The sequence below is a fragment of the Nasonia vitripennis genome, unplaced genomic scaffold (assembly GCF_009193385.2).
Source record: "Nasonia vitripennis strain AsymCx unplaced genomic scaffold, Nvit_psr_1.1 unplaced0148, whole genome shotgun sequence".
NCBI lineage: Eukaryota > Metazoa > Arthropoda > Insecta > Hymenoptera > Pteromalidae > Nasonia > Nasonia vitripennis.
This window is the reverse complement of record NW_022279927.1, coordinates 79,574-102,362: the sequence shown is the minus strand read 5'-3', so window position 1 is coordinate 102,362 and position 22,789 is coordinate 79,574. Positions and strand designations below refer to the sequence as shown.

Genomic DNA, 22,789 nt, shown 5'->3' with positions numbered 1-22,789 from the left:
AATCTCAATTATCTCGTTGGCAAAGCATGCCAGCGAAAAAAGTTTCGGGTAAAACTTTTAGGATTTTTCCCTGGCTATCTGATGATGACCTTGACAATGTCATTGAGCATGACCTTCAAGGTCATTTGAAGGTCAAGTCGATTTTTTCAAGTAGAAACCCCTACTTTTGGCACCAGAAATGGAAAGAGCGGGAAATTTTACGTTTGAACATGTGATTTTGGAAACAAATCATCTTTTGTGCGGAAATTACCTTTGACATCAGCCGAACCCAGGATGCACCATCGAGGAGGTTGTCAAAAGGATTTAGCATCCCATTTTTTGTTTTATTTTTTTTGTATTTTTTTTTTGTTTTTTCCCTTTTTGTTATTTTTTTGGTATTTTTATGGAATGTTAACTGGAGTTAACCATTGATTAATTGTTCGAAATTAACGCCGTTTTGTTGGATGCAAAGATCAAGTCGAGCTCTGAATTGTCTTATGGTTCTAAGTAGAACATCTCGAGGGATTGCTGCACAAGCTGTACGAATGCGTTCGATCATATTATCTCGCGTTGTTGGCCGTTGAGCATAAACAACATTCTTAAGATATCCCCATAAGTAAAAATCGGGAGGGGTTAAATCAGGTGAACGAGGGGGCCAGGCAACTGGGCCACCTCGCCCAATCCACCTGCCATTGTAGCGGGTGTTTAAATAATCACGAACAATGCGTGCATAATGTGGTGGTGCTCCATCTAATTGGATCCACTTTCTTAGCCTTGTGGCTAAGTCTACATTTTCTAGTAATTCAGGTAAAATGTCTCGAAGTAATCTCAAAAAGTTTACCCCATTCACGTTCTCTTCAAAGAAATAAGGACCAATCAAATAGCCATTGATGATTCCACACCAGACCATAACACTCCAGCGGTGTTGATTGTCTATGGGCCTGAACCAATGAGGATTTTCATCTGACCAATAATGGCAATTATGTCTATTCAATTCTCCAGTGTTTCTGAATGTTGATTGATCTGAAAAAAGAACGTGCCTGAAAAAGTCTTGATCTTGTTGAATCATTCGTATTGCCCATCGACAAAAACGTACTCGCAAAATCATATCATTTGGAGTTAACTGTTGTGTTAATGTTATGTGATAAGGATGATATCTTCTCGCTCTCAATATTCGGGATGCTGTTGATTGAGGTATACCTATTTCTCTTTCTATTTGTCGAGTACTAATGTGAGGATCAAGATGAATAATCGCTAGAATGGTAATAACACGAGGATCGTTTTCGTCGTATTCATGATGACGGCGTTGACGAACAAAAGCTCCATTTCGAGCTCTCTGAGTTAAGGTTTGAATAGTAACATTACTTGGGTGTCTCCTATTGGGATAGCGTTCAGCATAAAGTCTGGCAGCTGCTGCATAATTATTTCGACTTTCTCCCAAAATCATGATCATATCAACGATTTCGTTGGGACCATAATCAGCCATGATCAAAATCAAAATAATTTGTTACAGACCAGTAAACAGGGAAACAGATTTTTTTCAATAATAATTATCGATTTACAAGAAGTAGAAAACACGATTAAGCTTTTCTGCACTAATTTGCTATCTACATAACTGTTAAGAGTAGTTCACTCTCAAAAATTGACACTAATACAAAATAATGGAATGACTTTGAAAGTTTTTGAAAACTGAAAAAATTACGAAAATTTTAGAAAATATTGAAAATTTCTGTAAATATTGAAAATTTTTTCATTTTTGAACGCATGTCACTCTCTTTTCATTTATGGGGCTAAAAGTAGGGGTTTCCATTTCAAAAAATCAACTTGACCTTGAAATGTCCTTGTAGATCCTGTTTAACGACAGGGTCAAGATGACCATTCGTCAGCCGGGGAGAAAACTGAAAACTTTTGTGGGTAACATTTTCTCCTTGAATGCATTCCAGTTCAGCTAACCAGTTGTACTGTTATCGGCATGACCAATGACCTTGACCATAGAATTCAAGGTCAAGGCAAGGTCATATTCAAACGTAAAATTTCCCGCTCTTTCCATTTCTGGTGCCAAAAGTAGGGGTTTCTATTTGAAAAAATCGACTTGACCTTCAAATGACCTTGAAGGTCACGCTCAATGACATTGTCAAGGTCATCATCAGATAGCCAGGAAAAAATCCTAAAACTTTTACCCGAAACTTTTTTCGCTGGCATGCTTTGCCAACGAGATAATTGAGATTAAAGATTAAAATGACTCACCCAGACTCACCCCTTATAATATATATATATATATATATATATATATATATATATATTATAACACTCGGTTAATACTGTCCTGCCGTGTTATAACCAGGGCCAGAAGGGCCCTGTTTATTGTAAATTAACGTCGGGCGTGCAGAAGGCACGACTCGGCCGACTCAGATCATGCACGTGTTTTTACGCGAGCCCGCGGAGGCGGCGTAGGTCGGGTCGTAGGAAATAACACACGAGAAGTTTAGATAAGGAAATATATATTCAATTGTAACTATACACGGAGGTGCAAACGCCGCCCACTTCGACGAACGATAAAGAGAGACGAGAGATATTACCCTGTCGACGTGAGAGAGTGAGAGTGCAGGTACTTATAACTCGGTAGTGGCAGTAGTACTTGACGCAACTGACGTGGTCCAGTCTCGGACGTGGAGATGTACAGTTCGGACGGGCGTCGCAGCAGCTCGTGGGTAACGCACGGACGAATATCGTTCGCTCTCAAGATGCTCGCAAGACTCACAACAAATCCGCGTGTACAGTAGCGCGAGCTACTCGTGTGGATAGCACAGCGAGACTAACTCTAGTCGCGGTTTTCCCGGCCGTCGGCACATCGTTGTCATATCTCGCCAACGCTGTGCGGCCAGGCGGCAACCGCGCTACCTATGCTCTCACTCTCTCTGTCTCTATCTTGCCTCGTTTCTCGTTCTCGCTCGTTTCGGCGCTCGTTGGCAGCTTGCTGAAACAATAATCTTATTACATTTAGTACATAATTAGCCGTTAGACATTTGACGTGCACTTGGCCGTCACAATATTATATATATATATATATATATATACAGTTAAGGCAAAAATTAAAATCCTCATCTCCGATTTCACAGAGAACCACCCATTTATATATATATATATATACTGCAAACTTTTAGGAAATGAACCACCTCAAACTGATATATTAAATTATGTATCAAAAACCGCCTCTTACATTAGCAGGCAAATTATACTGTATATTAAAACAATTTTTTATTAATTAGACCTATAAATTTAGTTAGAGGAAGCTACATGTCAATAAATTGGCAGCGGTTTAAAAATTTGCTACTGACCTGTTTGGACATTGGCTATCATAATGACCACGCGCGCTACACGAGTAGCAGACGCGCTCATGGCACTGGCTAGCCCTATGCCCAACTCCCTGACATGTTTAGCAGGCACTGCAGTTTTGGGAGGTTCTCTGCTGGGTTGGATTTTTCATAACTTTCTTGCTTCCTTGGTTGTCCAAAGCCCAAGGATTAACCGCCGATTGTACCGGTGTTCCTGGTGGAAACTCAGTCATTCTGGCATTATACCAGCTTCAGTTGCCTTTTTATGGAAATGATGGTTAAATAGAAAAATCCTTGTAGTGGCCATCCTGGAAACAAGGAGGTGTTTGTGAATTTAACGGAGCAGACGCTAGTTTCGTAATAGGTACTGGGCTGTTTGGCTAGTTTACTACTTTTTCATTTATGCCTTTTTCTTCATGGACGTTTTATTTCTCTTTATTTTCTCATTCTTATTCTTGTTTGGAGCCTTCTTGTCTTCTGCGTTTTTCTCTGATATTTCCTCTTCGATATCACTTGAGTCGCTTTTTGAGCTGGATTCTTCTTTTACCTTTGCGATTTTTGTTGCGGAGGTGAGAACATACGCTGCATTTAAAATATTAATTCGTTCCCTCAGAGGTGGAAAAATGTATTTCTCGTCGAGTCGGTTTTCTTTCTCTTAGATCTCTCCCAATCTTATAAACTCGAAAAACGTCTTTACTTTCTTAATCGCCATTAAATGCCGATAATCACTGTGTAGACCACGGTAAACTAATTTCACTAACTCTTTCTGCGCACGACGGTTGCATGAGAGTGTACGCAACCGTCCATGGTCAGGCAGATCCGAGGCTCGTTTACAAACGCGTAACTTCCTCAGAAAACCAAATGCGTCTCTTGAGTCCCCTAAAAACTTCTAATTTCAGCTTTGGAATGCTTTGATGGTCAAGATCTTGACTTCTTTCCCTTCCGACTTCTTGCGGTTTTTTGTGCTCTCCTTCCGTTTATATCAGTCTGAATATCTAGAAAAACTACTGTCCTCGCTGAAATCGCTACTACTGCTGCTGCTACTGTCATCAGATCTACTACTGGCACTGCCTCTTCGCTTATTCTTTTTGGTGCACTTTTTGTTTACCAAAGTATTGCACGGGTCTCACGAGTCACAAGCTTTTTCCTGTTTCCGAATAGGTTCCAAAGGGGGCTTTGCTAAACGCTCCTCTTGCAGTAAGCTGTTGCTCACAAATCTGCTGCCGTGTACCTAAAGAATTTCGTGTGATACAAGGAGTTATTATTATTATTATTATTATTATTATTATTATTATTATTATTATTATTATTATTATTATTATTATTATTATTATTATTATTATTTGAGTAAGAGAGGGGGGCGTAATCCCATTGTACCTCCCTCCGTACAGACAATCACCTACTTGGGTAAGCTAGCCCTTCTTCAGAAGGTTAGAATAGCCCCCGACCAGGCTGTCTCTATATCGTTGCATGTTTGGAAATGATTCCCCAAGTGCTGATGTCTGAGCTCAGCGAATCTGGGGCATGCTGTCAGGATATGAATTGGTGTCTCCTCTGCTTCTTCGCACCGTCTGCATGCTTCTGTATCCTCCTTTCCTGTCTTTTAACCATAGTATCTGAGACGTAGGTGTTCCGTGATGATCTTAGGCAGGAGTCTGGAGTCGCTTCTGTTGCCTCTGCTTGCACACTGGTAAGTTCTTCTAGTCCCTCCTGTAGAAAGGCCGGGTATATACCATCCGTACCCGGAGCCTTGAAGGGCTGAAAGTTCTCGATGGCCCATCTGACCTTTTCTGGGGTGACAACCTTCGCCGCCAGCTCCCATGCTGTATTCTGCGGTCTATTTCTCTGAGAGGGGATCGGTCACAATTCATTCACCAGCTGAAAGTCTGGAAAGTTGGCTTCTAGAAGAAGATGAAGACACTCCTCTTCCGAAGCCGCATATTCTCCTGTAGGTAGTTTTATTGCTTCGAGCCATACCTCAAGATTCTTTGCGAGTATTCGGATTAGCCTAGCTGCGTCTGGGTATCTTTCGATTCCCTCACAGTAGTCCCTCCACCTTTTTTTTTACCAGAATTAACGTGGTTTTTATTCCTTCACACTGCTTTTACGAGTGTTCTTGGCTCTGTTGAACGCTTTCCTCGTTTCGAGGCGAAATTCTTCCAGCTCCTGATTCCACCAAAGGGACCTTTTGGTTCCCTTTGATGCTGACAAGGAGCAGTTCCTATGAAACGCGTTATTGATTATTCTTTCCAGTTTTTCGGCCCAGAAATCTAATCCGTCAGTTGTTTCCGAGTTTGGTTTGTAAGATTGGAGTTTGTTTCTAAGGTTGTCCCTGTAAGAGCCCCAGTCGGTTCTCTTCGGGTTCTTAAAGGCCTTAGTCCCAGTGCCACAATTCTTCTATTCGAAAAAGATATACCTGTGGTCCGATAACGAAGCTTGGTTGGAGACCCACCAGTTGCCGAGCCACCGCTTTATCCCTGTAGCACACAGGGTCAAGTCGATAACCTCACTTCTGACAGAATTGTAGAAGGTGGGTTCCCTTCCCCTGTTTAATATACAGAGATTTGTAGTGACGAGATATTGTAGCAGTGCATCACCACCGCTGTTATTATCTAAACTGCCCCAGACAATGTGATGTGCATTGGCATCACAGCCCAGGATAAGCGAAATTCCCTGAATTCGGCAATGCTCGACAAGTTCTTGCACTTCCCTCGGCGGAGGCTCTTCCCGGAAGTCGGAAGGAAAGTAGTCTGAGGCTACTACCATATCCCTTTCAGAGTCCCCCTCAACAGGAAACCTTATCCTGACCGCCGTCAACTCTCCGCTGCACCGGGCCGGCAGTAGCGAGGCCTCCATCCCTTTATCAAGAATACACGCCCTCGGATTATTGCATGTAGGGTCCCTGAAGATCCGGCCCGACCCACTCAGATTCCTGCTACTACCCAAGGTTCTTGTATTAGGCAGATGCCTGTTCAAGAGAGCCGAGGCGCCTTTGCTGTGATGCAAGTTAATTTGGGTACAAGATATTCCGTCCCTAGTCATGGTAATAAGGACGAGACGTCATTACCCTGTCCGCGCTGCCCCCGCGGTCCCTCGTCCACCTTAACGGTGACCCGGCCCAGCCCCCAGTGCAGCTGAAAATTGCTCTGTCTTAGTATCTTGCCAGATGTCTCTGGGATACTGAGGACCAGGAAGGTACCACAGTCCGGTCCCTCCCTGTTCTCAACACCCAGCACTCTCCATCTGTGCACCCCCAGGTCGGGATGTTGATGCCCCAGGCGACCCAGTACCATCTCCGGATCCAGCTTGTTTCCCGGTATCCGGATGGTGGCCCTGTATGGCTTTCTGAGCGCACCCATCTCAATCACGAGAAGTTTAGCGCTTTCTCTTATTGCTAAGACACCCACTCCCCCAGGCCACGGACTCCCTCCCGCTTAAGCCCCCTCACTCACGGCAAGGTCACACAGCTCCCAGAGGGGGGATACAAGGAGTTGTTTCTACCTGTTGGTGGGTCAACTAGGAGTAATAAGACATCCTCGCAGAGTGAAGACAGCAAGTGCTGCCTTGCGGAGTATAGACCAGATATGATACTCCTCCTAACTTGTCTGCATAGCCCTGCAGTAAAGCTTGCACCCCTTGTAGACACATCAACTGGAAATTGGCCTTTTGCGAGATCTTCCTGCTATCAGGAATATTGTAGCGTTGTTAAGGTACTAGAGCAGTGATGGCCTGCCTCTCGTGCCGAGTACTCCTAAGCAAATTCGCTTGGACCGTTGATTGAGCCTAAACATCTGTCCAAGATTCGGTATCGGCGACTGCCTACTCAGACGATTCTTCATCTTCCCCTACTCCGTATTTGGAAGATATTTGCTCGAGCTGCTCCCATTCTGCTTGTGCCATCGAACTCGTAGATTTTGTTCAGAAAGCTACCATTTTTTCCGGTGACATCTCATAAATAAACTGTACTCGAAAATAATCCTATATCATACACGAAAACAATAAAATAGAAGTATACAAAATTTTCGTGCAGTAAACATTTGTAAAGATTTTTTTTTTTTTTTTTAATTAAAACCTTGGGCCATGATATTTAAGGAAAACTTGTTTGGAATTCTAGTATTTCCTTTTCTGAAGTTAACAAGTGCACACTTCATGAACCATTTTTTTTTTGTTTCTTTATGATATATTTTAAAAATAAAGCTATTTTACAGCGATTTTTAATATTTTCATTTTTTGCCTCCAAACTTACTCCCTCCGTAGGGAATGCTAGCATTCTAAGTAATTTTCTTTCAATGTGTATAATCTACGGTTAAATTTAGAAAAAAATATTAAATCGATATTTTTAGTTTTTGTGGAGATATTATTATACATAGATAATTGCGTGTATATGTGCCTATGCAAACGCGCCAAAGGCCAAACTTCAGCAATGAACTTTTCATCTTTTCCTCCTACTGGCATCGACGATCGAAAGCTTACCATCCTGATCCTCTTAAATTTTTCAAAGGCCTTTGACTCGATCACACATGCAAAATTTCTAGCCAAACTAAAAGCAATAGGAGTTCGGGAGTGCCCGCTTCGCTTTTTTTTCAACTACCAGTTCCTTCAGGCCGTGATAGACAAGGGTGGCGCTGTCTCTGATTAGGTAAGAGCGTCCTCGGGTGTCCCCTAGGGAAGCGTTCTTAGACCGCTGTTATTCCGCTGACACGCAGATCTATCACCAATGCTACCCGAACGAACTACCAAGCGCTCTGGCAGCAGTACATGCGGATGCTGAGGCTGTGTTTAGCTGGGCGAATGATTATGGGCTTCTTCTTAACCTCGACAAATGCAAGGCCATGATCTCGGACAGTCAATTCTATGTTAGTCGCGTTGATCTCCCAGCTCTGCCAAAAATCACTGTTGGCGGTGTAAGGCTTGAATATGTCTCCGAAGCCTGCAACTTAAGTGTCTGACCCACACTGTCCTTTGACTGGCAACTCCATTCTAAGAATGCACTGCGTAAAATCTAAGGCGCGCTTTATGCCCTAAAGTTCTACGAATATGCATTCACCAAAGACATCAGGTAGGATCTCGCCTGCACTGTTTACCATGACGTTGATGCTACGCAAAACCTAAAGCTGCAACGTGCGCAGAACGCGTACACCAAATTTTCATTCGGTAATATCGCGTTTCGTGCTCATTAAACCCTATAGTCTCAAACTTGGTTGGCGCTTAGTGATGAGAAGAAGGGAATTTCTGCTCGGTTCTCTCGCCTGCAATGTTCTGGCCTCTGAAAATTTTGCCTATCTTGCTAGTGGGTTCAAGCGTATTACGGTTGACTTCTCTGTTCGACGTTCTGAGCGAAACCCGCCACAAGCGTTGCTCTATTCTGCTCCGAGAACTAAGGAACTTAAGCAGTCATTTGCTGTCTCGGCTGTCTCTCATTTAAATTCGTTGCACCAAGATTCGGTCGACAGTGTGACCAACAAGAAGTTAATTATTTAGTTGTTTAGTTATTTAGATATTTAGTTAATTAAGTTACTTAGTAATCTGGTTATGTACTTATTTAGTAGTTTAATAATCTAGGCTAATTTTTTATCTTTCTTTGTATTACGCTCGCCCTATGTGTATTTCCTCGAACCTATGTAATCCTTTTTAGGCACTGCGTTTGTATTACGGCGCTCTCATAGCCTTAAGTTTAGCGTACCTTGTGTCCTTGAGACCTATCGAAATGTCTCGTTTCGAACACTAATTTCGAACACTATTCTTGAGTCTGGAGCCACTGAGGTAGTGGTTTATTGAATGATGGGAATACACTCAACGATAAAATCTAACAATTAGCTGCCTTCGCACTGCTCAGCACTGTCCTTTCTGCTCTGCAAAAGAGCGATATTGTAAATACTCAAGTATTGCGCCTGCGTAGGCCGGACAGGGTTCTACTGTTAAGTCGCACATTCTATCTTTTATTTATTTATCCTTACTTACTTGTGTTTAACTGCTTGGGCTGAATCGCTGCTGCTGTGCTGTAGTTAGGCTTCTACAGGATCGGTGTATTCGAATAAAGGACACTTGTAGTTGGCTGATTCTCACGATTTATTCAAGGCAAAGTTTTCTATAAAGACCGAAATCGCGGCTTAAGACTGGTAGCTCTTTGGTAGCGACGGATAGGAGCATCATCAAAAGAGTCCAGGTTGAGTGTACAAACACAACTGATCGTGCAGAGTATACAGAGTATACTCATCAACTTCGCTGTTCTACATATTATTCGAACTCATTGATTTTGAGTTTTCGGCTTCGCAATATTGCTCAACTGCAATACGTCGCAGGACGTAACATCCCCCCAACAAGCTGGTTGCCTATTGGTACAATAGCAACTTAATTAGATAACAAACAATTTGAATTGTTAAGTTCTCAGCAACATTCTTTAATCTTCATAAAATTCTAGAATATTCTAACTAAATTTTGAAGTAGTTGTTTTTACTTGTATTACTATTATTATTATTGTCTGATTTATTGTAAACTTATATGAATACTCTAGAATTTTATTTACATTCTTATTATTAAATCTACTACTCTTAGTGGTTACATCTAACCTAAAGTAAAATTAATTTTAGTTTGTTTCAAATTATAAATGAAATTTATATTATACACTAATTTATTACCTACGACCCTATCAATATAAATATATCAAACATTAGTATAAATATCATATTGTTTACGTAGAATAACAGTAAAGGGTTTGAATATTTACAGCTACACATTCTAAAACGGCTTTAACGAGAATAATGATATTTTCAATTCTGGTTTAGATTCTACTTTTGATTCAACTTTTGATTCTATTGGTTGATTTATATAGGTCTTTGAATTAGGTAGATGTATAGGAATAGGTGGGGATATTTCCTTTTTCGGACTAATTGGATTTTGAGAACAACGGCTCGAATTTTGATTGAAAATTCATTCTCGAATAAAATCTTAATCTATGTTGCGACGTATTGATCGAATCGGGAAGCAGAAATGTCACTAAAACTAGACTCAAGTTCGACTAACCTTTTATAAATAAAAATTGCAATTTTAAGTCCGATTAAAAATTATAGTGAAACAGTTAACTGACTAGCTTGAATTTAACAGACGAGAAAAACCTGCAGTAGTTTCTGCTGCTCCAGGACCAGGAGCTGGAAATTTCAGAATTGTGTCCCGATGACTCCTTTTATCCAGAGTTGGATATTGATGGGAACATCTACATAATGACGTCAAGTGGTAAAAGATTCGATTTAGGTAAAGTTTGAATTTTTCTGATAAGTTCGAAAATTAAAACTCGATCTTCCACAACAAAATATGTACATATTAAATTTTCAAAAAATAGCATGCTCTTCAGTTCCAAAATTTAAATGTTGACCGATACATGCAGGGTAGTGTATGTTGTTGCTGCTACACTGTGTGTGCTGTAAAATCAAAGTTTTTTTTAAACAAACAGGCAATTTGCGTTGCTTTCTTGATTGTTGTTCGTCAACTAAGCACATGCTTAATAAATTGCTACATGTGATAGAGTGTTTATTTTGATTGTCGTTCGTCAAAACAAACAACTCATTTACAAAATGTTCTTAGATAACTCTCTCGTCGAGGAACGTTTACTGGAATCCGTGAAGAAGGAGATCAAAAGGATTCGAGCTGAAGAGGTGGCTCCAGCTGAAACGGTTGACCCAAGCCAACGTGGGAATACCTTGTCCCCAAAGCTGGATGTTATTACTGTAACTGCTGACGGTGGGCCGGCCTATAAGTTCCATGAACGGAAAGAACAAAAGTCCGATTTTGTGGATAATGACAGCTGGAAAATTAAGTTTGAGAAAAGCTTGAAAGGTAAATCCACACCTGTTGTTAAATCAAATATACCGATACAACTGAATTTGGGACTGAACAAATTCCGTCAGGATGAGGGGACAGCTAAGTTTGGAAAGTTTTCTTTGAATGATCCTAATGAAAATATTGAAATTTCATAGGTAACGACTAAGCTGGATAAATTAGAAAAAGAAAACAAAGAATTTAGAGGGAAAATCGAAAGTGAGTGCAATCGAGTACACGATGACGTAGTCACCGAATTGATCAGGCACAAATATGCAGTGGATGAGAGGTACAGCTGGATGGACGAAAAAGTACAGTATTGGGCAGAACAAGATCGACTATACGAGGAAGAACAGATTTTATCAGCTGGAAAATCTGCACAAGACAACTGTCGATCATCGAATCAAAACGCTGCAAATGAAGTAGTTACAAAACCTCATGTGAGTAGAGAATATTTAGCAAAACTAGTCCAGGATGAAGTTATTAAAATTGATTCGAGTAAAAGTACTGGTATAAAAGACAAAATACAGATCGAAGTAACAAATAGAGATAGTACTTTCCGTAGAGAATATAAATTAACACAAAATTTGAATGTTAATCCCTTTTTAGACTTTTTAACTTCAGAACTAACTCTTACTGATTTATTGTACGTGATTGGTTCGACGGTTCAGCCATCACGCGTACCTGATCAAACTAAGTTGGAAAAAGATAAAGTTCGAGTTCGAGACACCATTATCAATAGAATCGATATTTCTTATGAAGAAAAGGTATCGGATATCCGGGATCCTATTTAATTGCTTGATGAAATTAAACGCATTAAAGAAAATGAATTGAACGTGACTACAAGAAGTATTCGAAAAGAATTGCACACTATTCGATACAATCCACATAAAGAGAAAGCATCAGCTTTCTGGGATAGATTCGATAAATTAGTTCGATTGTACAATAAGTTGCCCGACACACCTTCCTTATCAGATGACGAAATATGCGATGCATTCTATGAGGCCATTGTCGTACATTTACCTCAAGTTAAAGAGTCTGAATTTTTGAATAAGAATACGACTGGCAAACTTTTAACTTTAAACCAACTTAAAGATTATATTGTGCGACAGGAAACAGCTCGAATTGGATCAATCGAATCAGCTGGAAAGACTACAGAATCTGGAGCAAAAGCATATTACGTGTCTGATCCTGCGGCGCTTTATTACAAATGCGGTAACAGGGGCCACCATCAGGACGAATGCACAAGGTCAGGGAAGATGTGCTTCAGATGCAAGAGGTACGAAGGGCATGTCCGTGCACACTGCCCATACACGGAGAGTCAGCTGGAAAAGGTTTTGAAGGAGAATGAAAGTCAAAGAAGGTATGAATCCTCAAATTCTAATCGGGATGGTAGACGAGGTGGCTTTAGTCGTGGTGTAAAACGACGCAATTACGAGTCACAAAAGGGTAGCAACCCTAAGAAAATCAAGTCCGATAGAGGCCATGCCCGAGGCAGATCACGGGGGAAAGGTAGACAAAATAGACAAAACAACAATAATTCTACCAAAACCTCCGAATCTGGTGAGTGCACAGGTCTGTATGTAGACAGTACACTTCTTAACGCGGAAGAAAGCGATAAAAACCGACTGATTAGATTTCTGGCGGACTCTGGTGCTACGGAGCACATGACTAATTCTAAATTAATTTTTAAAACGTTTGATAATACTAAAAGGCTTGATATTAAATGTGCAAATGACAATGATTCAGCGATTATAAAATCGTAGGGAGTAGGTAACATATCTGGTTACACCAAAAATGATGACTTTTTAAGCTTGGAAAATATAATCTATGCTAAGTCATTGTCGGGAAAATTGCTATCACTGAGGAAATTTGTTGATAGGGCTTAGGTATATACTTGGATAACAAGAAAATTGATATATTTGATCCGATGTCAAAAACGATTTTTGTCTCTGGGATATATGAGCAACCTGATTGGGTAATAGAGTTAGAAACAAATAACTCGGATAAAAATGAAAATAATAATGTAAATAAGGTTGTTGCATATATAACCACAAGACGTCGTGAATATCCAACTGTAAGTGTTGGGCCCAATAAGGAGAGCGAATCCGCAACCAAAGAGATAACTCGTGAACAAGACAAGCTTGAAAGTACAGAGATTGATAAAAATAATAAGCTTGATGAACCGATGCAAATTGACACTGAATTAGACGTAGAAGTAAACAAAGATAGCAATGAGCTATGCTCTAGCTATTCAAATTTTGGGAATACGCTAAAAGATAGAAAAATAAGTAATTTAACTGAATCAATTGATTTAGAAAGTATAGATTGTGAATCTAATATCAGTAAAATCAATAACTTGTTTTACACTACTAAAGCTATGCTATGACATGTCAGATTGGGACACGCTTCGTTGAAAAGGTTGAAAGAATTCCAAAGAAGGTTTCCAAATTTGAAACACTTGAAGGTTTAAGTTTAAGGAATTGTTCGATGATTCTGTACTTGATTGCAAAGTTTGTATTGTGTCAAAATTCAACAAGCTACCTTTCAATTCAACTAGACAGAGAGCGAGTAAACCTCTGCAAATTGTTCACGCAGACACAATGGGACCGATCAGTCCAGCTACTCATCCCAAGAAATACAGATTCATATCTGTATTTATCGATGATTATTCACGACTTGCGATGGCGTATCCAATGAAACAGAAAAGCGAAACGGGTTATTGCCTTGAATCTTTCATTAAAAGCTCGAGAAATTTATTACGATCTAACGCTAAGTTCTGTTACCTTAGATGTGATCAGGGTACAGAATTTACAGGAGGGTATACACAGGAAGTTCTAGATAAGTTTGAAGCAGAGCTACAGTTAGTTAGCCCAGATACACCTGAGCATAATGGAGTGGCTGAACGTTTTAATCAGACCATCCAAAAACTCACGAGAGCTTTAATGTACGATACACGCCTACCTCAGAATATGTGGGACCTTGCCCTGAATGCAGCCGTCTATTTCTATAATAGGACGCCTCATAGCTCGAATGAAATGGTACCGCCCTTACAAATGTTGAAACCAGACTTCAAGCTCAACCTGGAACAACTAAAGCGTTTTGGTTGTATAGCTTATATCAAAGTACAAAGGAAAACAGGACCTAAGTTTGATCAGCTGGGAAAACGAGTAGTATTGATAGGCTACAAACCAACTGGATATTTATTTTTGAAACCAGAAGAAGGAAAATACTACGAAAATGTTCGATTCAATGAAATGCTCGTGTTTGGAGACAAATACAATAAAAAGAGCATTAAGGATTGGGCTAATCCAATGGAAGAAATAAATAGAGAAACATGGCTTGTTAAGTTCGACGAAGATGATGAAGTTTTGATCTCTGAAACGGAGGGAGAAAATCAGCGAAGAGGTCGCCCAAGAAAAGTAAAAGAAGTCGAATGTCCATCAGAGTCACAGGTACTTGGATCCGAATTAAACTTGCTGGAAAACGATGAACTGAATGCGTTCATAGCAACTATGGAGAATGATCCGAATTCCTAGAGAGAAGCCATGAGTACGAAAAACAAGCTTGAATGGCAAAAGGCTATTAGGAGCGAATTAGACTCAATGGAGAAGAACAAAGTCTGGTCACTTGTCTACAGACCTGTGATATAAGGAGGAAAAAGACCTAACATAATTGACACAAGATGGGTTCTAAAAACAAAAGTTGGATTGAATAATGACAACAAGTACAAACCTCGACTTGTGATAAGGGGTTTCAAAGATCAAAACCATTATAAATTAATGGAAACATATGCACCTGTTTCTCGGCTACCACTGACTAGATCAGTGCTACCAATCATAAATAAGTTTGATCTCGAAGTAAGACAGCTTGATGTTAAAACAGCTTTTCTGAATGGAACAATCGACAGTGAAATATACATGGAAATACCTGAGGGTGTTGACGCTTCACCTGAAATCAGACGAAATAAAGTCTGTAAAATTCATCGTGCTTTGTACGGTTTGAAAATAAGTCCGAAAAGATGGTATGAAAAATTTACAGAAGTTGTAATAAAACTAGGACTAAAGTCTCATGATTCAGAGCCCTGTCTCTTTACTTGGCGCAACAATGAAAAATATCTCATAATGTTGCTGTATGTTGATGATATACTGATAGCCAGTAATGACACACAAAAGCTGGATGAAATTACGTCAAAACTTAAGTTGGAATTCGAAATGTCTGATATGGGAGAGCCCAAGAGTTTCCTTGGCATTGAAATAAGTCGGGACAAGCGAAATCAAACGATGACTCTGACTCTAGAAAATTACATTGATAAAATGTTGAAACGTTTTGGATATAGTGAAATGCATCCTCAGAGAACTCCAATGGTGACAAACCAAGTGTCAAACCGAGAAAGGCGAGAAAGAGAGGAAAGCGAAGATCAGCTCGAAAATACTCTGAACAAAAAGAACGGTCCTTATAGAGAGATAGTAGGTTCTCTCTTGTATCTTGCTAACACTGTAGCATATGTGGTGAATGTGTTAAGCAGACCCCAAATCAATCCCACTGATGAGGAGTGGAAAATGGTAAAACGAGTTTGCAGATACTTGAAACACACCAGAAGTCTGGGTCTTAAGTTTGAAGGAAAGCTTGACAACTTACAAGGTTTTTCAGATGCCGTTTTGCTGACTGCAAAGGCTCGATTACAACGAGTGGTTTTGTAATCAAGCTCTATGGTGACACAGTAGCGTGGAAAACCCATAGACAGAAATTCGTAGCTTTATCGACCTGTCAAGCTGAGTATGTAGCAATGAGCGAAGCTAGTCAGGAGATGGTATCTCTACAAAACTCGTTAAGCTTGATTCTGAGAAACTCCTTCTTGCCCATGACTCTTTGCGATAATAAAGCTGCTGAGGCTAGTACTCAAGTAAGCAGTACAAGCAAACTCAGACATATGACTGAAATTAGAGAACACTGTTCGAGAGTGCGTAGCCAGAAATCTAATCAAAGTCAGTTGGATCGCATCAAAAGATCAAATAGCAGATATATTCACAAAGGCGTTGCCTTTTGAATTACCTGCTAAACAAACTAAATTGCTTCTAAACTATTATTTAAAATATTAACATTTGTTTTCTTCTTTTCAGACGCTAAACCGTAATGCTGGACGACGTCGTTGAAATCTGCTCGAGCGACTGCAGAGAGCACGATGGGACTGTTCTTCCCTCTCTCCCAGTCGAACTACGGCTAGCGTCGACGTCGCGGCTACGGTGGCGGCGCTCACTTCTCTGTGTGCTCTCATGCGAGAAAGACGCGTTCGCGATACGATTCCATCTACATAGTTGCTTTGTTTGTTAGTTCGATTTATAGTTCATTACTTGTGTTATGTAAGCTCGAGGGTAAGCTCCAATTAATAAAGTGTTTTATATGAAAATAGATGTTATTTATTTTCCCAGGTCACGCCAGGCCTACTATAGGTCCAACACTTCTATAATAATTAGCAAATATTAAAAATTGTCTTACTCCTTTTACAGTTTTAGGTATAGGAAAATGTTTGATGGCCTCTATTTTCTTCTCATCCGGCCTTATCTCAGCTTCGCTAATTATATGCCCTAAAAAACAAACTTCTGTTTTACCAAATTCACATTTTTCTGGTTCCAATTTTAATCCTGCCACTATTAATGCTTCTGCTATTAAATCAAGTGGCGCGGGAGCGCCACGAAGGCGAGTTTGAGAAGCAGACGACGCCTCGGCGCCCGTGACACTATTTACTTCTATATTGGTCTCTCAAATTTTCAATTAAGGAAATAAATTATTTATCATTCATGTAACCAGCTAATTTTGATAAATGTTTATACTGGTATGCCAAACTATGATTTTAAACCAAAATATCAGCAATAAACCAGCTTTAACATAATAAACAAGTATGCAGGTGAACAAAAATGCTGAAATCACTTGCTTAATTTTTCTTCAGCCCAAAAAATGGTAAGACCGTTAAGTTAGCTGCGTGCAGTTTGACCGAGTGGTTAGACTGTGAAGTTGGCCGCACAAGCTATTGAGCCTACATTGTCTGCTCCTCTGCTTGAATTATAAATGTGTGCTCCGTAGTATTCGGTGTTTTGGTGTAAAAATCTTTCAAGGAAGGTGTCTAGATAAATAGGGTAGCTGATGACGACGTCTAGGTGGTGCGCTCCGTGATTTTTGGTGTTTAGATAAATAAATCATACGAGGACGGCATCTAGGTGTACAGGGCGGCCGATGGCGAGGTCTAGGTAGTTCGCACCGTGGTTTTTGGTGTCTAGGTGTTGAAATAATTCGAGGGCGGTACCTAGGTGTACAGGGTGGCCGATGACGAGGTCTAGGTAGTTCGCTCCGTGGCTTTTGGTGTTGAAATAATTCGAGGGCGGTGTCTAGGTGTACAGGGTGGCCGATGACGAGTTCTAGGTAGTTCGCTCCGTGGTTTTTGGTGTCTAGGTGTAAAAATCATTTGAACGCGGTGTCCAGGTGTACAGGGTGGCCGATGACGAGGTCTAGGTCGTGCGCTCCGTGGCTTTTGGTGTTGAAATAATTCGAGGGCGGTGTCTCTAGGTGTACAGGGTGGCCGATGACGAGGTCTAGGTAGTTCGCTCCGTGGCTTTTGGTGTTGAAATAATTCGAGGGCGGTGTCTAGGTGTACAGGGTGGCCGATGACGAGTTCTAGGTCGTGCGCTTCGTGGTTTTTGGTGTCTAGGTAAATAAATCATACGATGACGGCGTCTAGGTGTACAGGGTGTCCGATAACGAGGTCTGGATAGTTCGCGCCGTGGGTTTTGGTGTCTTGGCGTAGAAATAATTCAAGGGTGGTGTATATCAACAATCAGTGATCTCATGTTAGTGATAAAAATGTTACAAAAAAGCTTTGATCTAAAGGTGCTTATATTTTATTTCTACGACGTCGAATATGAAATACTCAAAAAAATTTACTAAAAAGGATTGAAATCTCTAAAAAAAATAACTTTTAAAAAAGTAAAAAGTTAGGCAAGTTTAATATATTTCGCAACAAAATTACAGATTGAAAAGTACTAAGATCAATCAAACAAAGTCAAGTTTATTATATTTAATCGTGATGAAGCAAGGAACAACTCTCAAGATAATTACTACGTAACTTGCCATGCCCGTTTCATTGTACTTATGGTGTTTGTATGACGTTCTAATGCATAAAAGGAAATTTTAGTTGTTCACCAATAAACAAAATTAAACGGGCATGGCAAGTTACGTAGTAATTATCTTGAGAGTTGTTCCTTGCTTCATCACGATTAAATATAATAAACTTGACTTTGTTTGATTGATCTTAGTACTTTTCAATCTGTAATTTTGTTGCGAAATATATTAAACTCGCCTAACCTTTTACTTTTTTAAGAGTTAATTTTTTTTAGAGATTTCAATCCTTTTTTTAAAATTGTTTAGAGTAATTCATATTCAAAGTCGTAAAAATAAAATATAAGCATCTTTAGCACCATTCGACCACAGCTGTTTTGAAACATTTTTATTATTAAGATGAAATCACTAATTGTTCTAATATACATCACCCTGGAATTATTTCTACACCTAGACACCAAAAACCACGGAGCGCGCCACCTAGACCTTGTCACCGGCAACCTCTTAATTCAAAATATCGTAATACATTATTATATTTTCTTGAGAAAGCAATTCTCATCTGTATATAGCTTTGCGGCCAACTTCACGGTCCTAACACTTCTTGCAGCTAACATAACGGTCCTTTCACATTTCGGACTGAAGAAGAAAAACGTAATTTTAGCATTTGTGCATTATACACTCACATATTATAAAAAGAAGCAGCCTTTTCACTAATATTTTTGTTGGAAATCATAGTTTAGCTCAGAAAACATACTAATAAGCCAAAAACTCAAGCATTTTTTTCTGTATCATGAAAAATCCGAACACCAATATAGAAGTAAATAGTGTCACGGGCGCCGCGGCTTCGTCTGCTTCTTAAACTCGCCTTTGTGGCGCTGCCGCGCCACTTGATATATTACTTAAGTTTAAATTACCACTCATTCAACTCAGACCTCAATTAAACATAATAATTTTTTGTTTTCCGTATAAATAAAATAATATGATTGTAAACTTGACTTTTTATCATTGATCTCAGTTGTTTTTTAATCTGTAATTTCACTGTAAACAAAATTATTGTCATGCATGATGATATGTAAAACATCTAACGCGCCTAACCTTTTTACTTTGGTTGTTTTTTTTTTTTTTAGAGATTTCATGTCTTTTTGAGCGAACTTATTGAAATACCTAAAACTTGTTCTAAAAATGAAATACATAATGATGGGGTTCAAGTAGTGCATACCCTCGTAGAAAATACGCCATAAGATATGGCCTGTCCTACCTAACCTAAAATTCATAAACTTAATAATCAAATTTACTTTAAATCAGTAAATTTTAAAATCATTGACTTTTAAGAAAAGGTTTTTGCAACAAATTTGGAAAATAAAAGGTAATATGTTAGGAATGGCAATCTAACCTTACACATAACTCATGCATGTATAACATAACTACACTCAACACTCACACTGAAATGTACACTTTTTATGTGGGTTTAGATGTTAGAAACATTAAGTAAAATTTGTGTATTCAAGATCACCATGCACAATTTCAGTCTTCTAAGTATGATAGATTTTTATTGAGAGGAAAATCAAATTCTTAATGATTGTACGATTACTTTATTAAATTTTTCTTTTTGCTCTTATTTAAAAACTATCATACTTAGAGGACTAAAATTTTGCATGGTGATTTGTTTCAAGCTGTTAAAACAATAAATCCACTTGTCTTTATCTCAAGTACTATAGTTTAAATTTTCATATAAACACCTATGTGTAAATTTTTCCCCCATAGCCATGGGGTTCGATGTGGATCAGCTAGCAAAGACAGACAAGCAAAACTTGTTATGCTAGCCTGTTTATACATTATAAAATAAGGATCTACACCACAAATTAAATATCTTGCATGAATACACTGTATATAAGGCAATATAATGGTAGATACTGCCTCGAACACTGAGTTGAGTGAATCTGTCAGGATCATCACTTTTACATTTCATTGTTGATAATCTTGAACACACAACTTTTACTTAATGTTTCTAATATCTAAACCCACATAAAAAGTGTATATCTCAGTGTGAGCGTTGAGTGTGGTCATATCTGTATGTACACATGCATAAATATGTGCAAGGTTAGGTTGCTATGTATAAAACGTTCGTCAAAATTTTATGGCATATTATGCTCACTTACCGTCGCCTGTTAACAGGGACATATGACCACGATATGTCACATAATCTGGCGATACTGGGCATAAAATTTGATCCATCGTGGCCATATTAGCCTCAATTATATACGATATATATAGATATACATTACCAGAGGAACAAGCGCAGCGCAGGCATAACACAGGCACAACGCAAGCGCAGCGCATCAGTGTGGAATGTCCCTTATAGAAATTTGTGGGAAATCGATACCCAAGTGTATTACACATAATAGCTTGTGTGGCCAACTTCACGGTCCTACCACACTGGAGAAAAAAGTAGAGATACTATTTTGAGCATTCGTGATATATAAACTCGCTTATTATGAAACGAAACGGCTTTTCTACAAATATTTTTGTTGGAAATCATAGTTTAGCTCAGAAAACATACCGTTAAGCTAAAAAAACTCACGAACAGTAACGATCAGAATTTTTTTTTTGTATCATGAAAAATCCTAACACCAATATAGAAGTAAATAGTGTCACGGACGCCGTAGCTTCGTCTGCTTCTCAAACTCGCCTTCGTGGCGCTACCGTGCCACTTGATTGTAGCATATTTTATTAATGTATTCGGCTAGGATAGCTAGAACGCTCCTTGTTAATTTTTGCTCCGGTGGATTTTTCTGATTGTCACTCATTTGGTGCTCTCATTTTAGTTATATTTTCATTTATTATAACATTTTTTTCAGCCTGAATTTTGGGTTTTTAAATCGCGTCCAAATAACTCGAATGTAATTTTGCTGTTCTACTTCTGCTACAATACGCGACCTATTTTTCGCCTTTTTGCAAACTCGACAAGTTTTGGTCAGTTCATTCGCCATGGCTTTACGCGTGATACAGTAATTTGACTCGCCTCTGCTATACGAGTGTTATTTGAATGGTTTTAGGCTTTAAACTGATTTTTCGTGATTATACAATCCAAAATCTATTTTTTTTATTCAATTCCGTCATGGCAAAATTAAATAACTCGTCAAATTTGTTGCCAATTTCTATTTGAAACTCCGATCGTTCTACTTGGTTGTTTAATATTTTAGGCTGTTTAACTTCTTGCGATCGGAAAAATTAATCTATTTTCTTGTTTATTTGTCTTAATTTCTGAATTAATTTAGATTTTTCACTCAATAATTTCCGTAAAAATATTTTTCTACCGCCTCTTTTGTGTTTATTTTTTTTACTGTATTTATTACACTAGTATTATCCTTCATTGAATGAAATAAGTGCTTTTATAATGATAAATAAATCACTATTTACATGGCAGATTGGAAAATGCACGAGATTAATTGCTTTACATATGTTTCGAATATTTTGAATCGACCTGGCTTTTAAACTGACCTAAGCACTGTATAGATCCGACGTGCTCCGTTCTGTCACCTTGCTGACATATGAGAAATCACAATTAAAAGCTATAGACTCAATCTTCTTAAACTTCCATCTATTTCTATTGGATTTTTTGATATAGAATTTTATCGACTTATATCGATGTTATCGCGTTTTAGCAAGTTCTAATGCAAAAAATGGTATTAAAAGTTAGACTCTAAGTCGATAAAAAATCTTATTGATTTCTATCAGCTACTATTAACTTTTTAAGCAGGATACTTCCCGTGAGCACCGAGACCGGGGCTAGAGCCATCCAGGTCTAGGGTGCTTGTTTCTAGAACTCTCTTCCTTCTGCTCTGCGAAATCTACCATCCCTCAGATTGCGCCAACACCTAGTGCAAGCACTCCTATTTCCCATCATCGACTATTGAGCACTGGCTTACTGCCACCTGACACAAGAACTAGACTTAAAACTGCAGAGGCTTGTCTACACAAGGATCCGTTATATCTACGGTGTAAGGAGGGACGCGCACATCTCCCCTTACAGGCGTGAGTTGCAAAAACCGCCAGGCGTAGGAAGTACTTCATGGCCTGTTTTCTAAGAAAAATCTTCAACACTTCAGTGCCTACCTACATATTAGCCTATTTAGATTTCCACGTCGCGAATTGAATTGAAAAACACGCAATCATGAAACAAACATACACATTTATTCATCTCATTTCACTTCATTCCATTTCACACTAGCACACTTACACAGCAATTTTATCATTTTCTGTTTTCTCTTAAATTAATATGTTCAACATAATCTACAACAATAAAGAACATATAAATCTAAAAATGTTTTAATCTAAATCCCTCGCCTCTTGCAAAGGGGCACTGCGATAGCACTTGCTGGCCACTGAATCGTGATGACTCTGAACCCTCAGGCGCCGCGTTTTTAATCTAGTCTGACTCTTAGTAATAATTCTTCAGTATTACGTACTTTTAAATGTTGAATGTGCAACACAGATATGTCTATGACCAAACCTCATGTATACAGCGTAAAAATACAAAGGTTTAT

The 22,789-nt window shown here is 39.0% G+C and overlaps 1 protein-coding gene and 1 long non-coding RNA gene across 4 annotated transcripts in view; both read left to right on the top strand.

Annotated features, from left to right (window-relative positions):
- LOC100499205 (aldehyde dehydrogenase family 7-like) overlaps positions 1-22,789 on the top strand; it is a 263,537-nt gene that overhangs the window by 200,758 nt on the left and 39,990 nt on the right.
- LOC116418278 lies at positions 10,322-16,362 on the top strand. The gene is made up of 3 exons (XR_004228332.2): positions 10,322-10,565; positions 12,242-12,492; positions 16,253-16,362. It is a non-coding gene; the product is annotated as an uncharacterized LOC116418278 (long non-coding RNA).